Source organism: Aquarana catesbeiana, linkage group LG03 (genome assembly GCF_042186555.1).
Source record: "Aquarana catesbeiana isolate 2022-GZ linkage group LG03, ASM4218655v1, whole genome shotgun sequence".
NCBI lineage: Eukaryota > Metazoa > Chordata > Amphibia > Anura > Ranidae > Aquarana > Aquarana catesbeiana.
Genome location: NC_133326.1, coordinates 413,130,559 through 413,135,448, shown reverse-complemented (window position 1 = coordinate 413,135,448; position 4,890 = coordinate 413,130,559). Strand labels below are relative to the sequence as shown.

The following is a 4,890-nucleotide window of genomic DNA, read 5'->3' as shown; positions in this document are numbered from 1 at the left end:
CCAGACAGGGACTGAGGTACTAAGACAAAGGGTCCATCTGGCCGAAACCAGGCGAACCCCCACAACTGGAAGGTCTGCCGAAGCAGACCGACCCAAGTACAGTGGGGCTCCACCGAAGGGAGACCCCTCAAAGGAGAGGGCGAACCAAGCCAAAAGGCCTATGTCCACCCCCTCCCAAGACTTTAAGAGTAGGCCCGAGGACCCACATCCTACTCGCCACACAGTGACAAAACGTGTATACAAAGACAACCAAAAAAAAAACAAAAAGGTGACAAACAGGGGTAAAAGAAAGACTGGGGAAGATAGTGAGATGGGAGAGTGAAAGTGGCCATTGTGCTATACAATGGCCGCCCCTCCGGCCAGGCATAAAAATTTCCCCTGGTCCTGGCCAAAAGGCCCGGCCCAAGAGGCAGGTGCGAAAAATGTGTGTTGTGGTGAAAGTGACCATGGTGCCATAAAATCAAGTGCTTTCACACCGTGACTATACGGCACCCCTGAACTGCCACTTCAGGGGCACATTCACCACTGGCTTTTCGAGGAAGCCCTGACCCCCCAGCCCAGACCACAGCAGACCCCACCACAGGCAGGAAGGATATGGAGATCAGGAAGCCGGAAAAGAGCCCTTTACCATCAGGCTCTGCCGTCGCTCCCATCACTCCCTCCTAATTACATTCGAGAAGTACTAACCACTCCCCCCCTACAAGAGGGGAGTAAGTGTTCTCTCCCGAATAACTGTCTGGAGCTAGATCCGCCCCAATCCAGGCCAGAAGGCCAGGGTCCCGACCCTCCGGTTCAGACCCCGTGGTTCTCCATCCCCATCAGAAGGCTTCCCTTTCGGCTACGAAACGCTCCAGGTCACCTTCACTCCAGCAGGCTTTGCATAGCAACCGCAATCCCGTCTCTATTTCGCCATAGATCAGGGACGGAAGCAAGCGCCACCTCCTGGAAACTGATAAGAACAGATACTACACTTGATCTTAGCCAAAAGGCCGAGAAGCAATTAGCAATAATCACACCTCAGTTGAACCTCATTGGCTATGATACTGCCACTGCGCAGTGACTGATCCCTATGACAGCCAATCAGAGGCTATCACAGCGATCAGGTTAACCAAGAACGTGGGCTGTGACTCCCTTGTCAGCAAGGGGTGAGGCGGTGCTGGTTCAGGACCCATGGTCTGAAGTGTGTGGGGGAGTCCTTGCGTGGACTCCTTTGGTCCAGGGAGCGATTGATTGGGTGGGGTGTGCGAGTGAGGGTTTGGATGTAGAGACCGCAAGTAGGCTTCTGCTTCAGAGGGGTCTTGAAAGGATAGCTGGTCGCCACTCAGTTTCTTGAGATGGAGGGTGGCCAGGAAAGCCAGTGTGAATTTGATTTGCTGTTTAAAGAGTTCTGTGCAAACCTGCTGGAATGCTTTCCGTTTCTTTGAGACCTCAATTGAGTAGTCAGCAAATATCAGGACCCCTATTCCATCAATTTGGAGTTGGTTTGTCTGTACTTTTGAAGGATAAGGGCCTTGTCAGAGTAGTTCAGATATTTAGCGATTATGGGCCGAGGGGTCTTGCTTTCCCATACGGTGGCCACATTCCACTGTGCAAGAGTCTGGAAGGCCTAGTGCTTCCGGGATGCCTTGTGCACAACATTCAGATAGAGCAGGTGCTTGTAGGGATTCAGGTATACCCACGAATCGCAGGTTGCTCCTTCTGAACCTGTTTTCCAAATCATCGAGTTTTTGGATGATATACTGATTTGTCTTGTCCTGTGCATGTTCCGTGGCCTGGGCCTGGTACATCACCTCTTCCATGCTAGATAGGCGGTGTTCTAGTTCATTCAGCCTAGTGGTGTGTTCTCCTAGCTGGGCCTTTATTTGCTTCATCCCTGCGTTTACAGCCTTTTCCACTGAGGCAGAAATCATAGGGGACAGGAGAGATGCCATAGCCTGCGCTATGCATTCTGTGTTGTTGTCCCTATTATGCTGTGGAGTGGAGGCATGTGGGGAGAAGACCTGTGAGGAGGAGGCTTGTGGAGAGGAGGCATGGGGAGGTTGAGGTTGAGCAGAGGAGGCATGCAGGGAGGTGTGTGCAGCTTACCTCCATCTCCGCCATCTGTGAGTCTGTGTATGGCTCCGTGTAGGCCGAGACCGGGCCTCGATTTGCGGCTGGACCAGTGGCGCGCCTGGGCCGTTTGTGTGCGGGAGCCGGTTTTCTCCACAAACCGATCCATGGGCTGGTGGATGTCACCCGGAGGGAGCTGAGGGTGATTTGGGAGGCTCTAGTTGGATTTTTAAGGCAGATTTGGTCCGTAGTATGGGTGCCGAGGAGAGGAGCAGCTATTCCATGCGGTGCCGGAACCGGAAGTGGTATACCAGATTTAATGCACTCATATATAAGAGCTTTATACTCTTTGCCCACTGCTAAGGTCTGTGTCAATGGCCACCTGTCAAATGCCTTTTAATTCCAAAATGGCACCAGGCAGGGCTGCCCTCTCTCCCGGATACTCTTTGTACTTACGCTTGAACCCTTACTCAACAAAATACAACTTAATCCTGACATCAAAGGCATTACAATAAAAAAAATACCTATAAACTTGCAGCCTTTGCTGATGATCTTTTACTCTTCTTAACAGACCCACACTAGGGATGAGCTTCGAGTTCGAGTCGAACTCATGTTCGACTCGAACATTGGCTGTTCGCAAGTTCGCCGAACAGCGAACAATTTGGGGTGTTCGCGGCAAATTTGAATTAAAACTTAATTTGAATTTAAAACTTTAAAAGTCTATGGGAGAAATCAAAAGTGCTAATTTTAAAGGCTTATATGCAAGTTATTGTCATAAAAAGTGTTTGGGGACCTGGGTCCTGCCCCAGGGGACATGGATCAATGCAAAAAAATTTTTAAAAAGGGCCATTTTTTCAGGATCATTGATTTTAATAATGCTTAAAGTCAAACAATAAAAGTGTAGTATCCCTTTAAATTTCGTAGCTGGGGGGTGACTATAGTATGCCTGTAAAGGGGCGCATGTTTCCCGTGTTTAGAACAGTCTGACAACAAAATGACATTTCAAAGGAAAAAAGCCATTTAAAACTACTCACGGCTATTGCATTGCTGGTCCGGCAATACACATAGAAGTTCATTGATAAAAACGGCATGGGAATTCCCCACAGGGGAACCCCGAACCAAAATTAAAAAAAAAAATGATGTGGGGGTCCCCCTAAATTCCATACCAGGCCCTTCAGGTCTGGTATGGATATTAAGGGGAACCCCAGCCAAAATTAAAAAAAAAATGACGTGGAGGTCCCCCTAAATTCAATACCAGACCCTTCAGGTCTGGTATGGATTTTAAGGGGAACCCCGCGCCAAAAAAAAAAAAATGGCTTGGGGTCCCCCCAAAAATCCATACCAGACCCTTATCCGAGCACGCAACCTGGCAGGCCGCAGGAAAAGAGGGGGGGAGGAGAGAGTGCCCCCCTCCTGAACCGTACCAGGCCACATGCCCTCAACATTGGGAGGGTGCTTTGGGGTAGCCCCCCAAAACACCTTGTCCCCATGTTGATGAGGACAAGGGGCTCATCCCCACAACCCTGGCCGGTGGTTGTGGGGGTCTGCGAGCGGGGGGCTTATCGGAATCTGGAAGTCCCCTTGTCAGATCCAGCCCCCCTGTGTGAAATGGTAAGGGGGTACTTTTGTACCATTTCACTAAAAAACTGTCAAAAATGTTAAAAATGACAAGAGACAGTTTTTGACAATTCCTTTATTTAAATGCTTCTTCTTTCTTCTTTCTTCTATCTTCCTTCATCTTCTTCTTCTTCTCCTTCTTCTGGTTCTTCTGGCTCGTCTGGTTCTTCCTCCGGCGTTCTCGTCCAGCATCTCCTCCGTGGCGTCTTCTATCTACTTCTCCTCGGGCCGCTCCACACCCATGGCATGGGGGGAGGCTCCCGCTCTTCTCTTCATCTTCTTCTCTTCTTCATCTTCTTCTTCATCTTCTTCTTTTCTTCTCTTCTTCTCTTCTTCATCTTCTTCTCCAGGCCGCTCCGCATCCATGCTGGCATGGAGGGAGGCTCCCGCTGTGGGATGGCGTCTCCTCTTCTGACGGTTCTTAAATAATGGGGCGGGGCCACCCAGTGACCCCGCCCCCCTCTGACGCACGGGACATGACGGGACTTCCCTGTGGCATTCCCCGTGACGTCACAGGGAAGTCCCGTCAAGTCACTGTGCGTATTTAACCACTTGCCACCCGCCCTATTGCAAATTGACGTCGGCAAAGTGGTTTGAGAATCTTGACTGGACGTCAATAGACGTCCACAGGATTCACCGCTATTGCGCGCCCCCGGGGGCACGCACCACGGCGATCGGGGATGACGCTTGTCCCTCGGACACAGCGCATCCCCGATCAGGGTAAACAGCCAATTAAATTGGCTGTTTACCATGTGATCGGCTGTGTCCAATAACAGTCGGTCACATGACATAACAAATCGGGTGCGCGCGCAATGCGCGCCGCCGGGGGCGCGCAGTGCGCCGATCGGAGATGCCGAGTGTCCCTTGGACACAGTCCCATTCCGATCAGGGTAAACAGCCAATGAAATGGCTGTTTACCCATGTGATCGGCTGTGTCCAATCACAGCCGGTCACAAGTATAAACAAAGTAGCAGTTTACAGGGATCTCTCCTTCTCTCTCCTCACACGATCGGTGTGAGGAGAGAGAAGGAGAGATCCCATCAGTGAGTGAAACACCTTTTATAACACTTGTCTACTGTCTACTGTCTACAAAACACGCACCCCCCCACCAATAAAGAGAACCTGTCACAGCCCATCAGGATCTGTCACAGCCCATCAAGATCTGTCACAGCCCATCAGAACCTGTCACAACCTATCAGAACCTGTCACAGCTCGCCATCAGCA

General features: G+C 50.7%; 1 pseudogene; it reads right to left on the bottom strand.

The window, feature by feature from the left end:
- Positions 1-869: 869 nt before the first annotated feature.
- On the bottom strand, positions 870-1,001 carry LOC141135819 (U2 spliceosomal RNA; annotated as a pseudogene).
- Between the last annotated feature and the right edge of the window lie 3,889 nt (positions 1,002-4,890).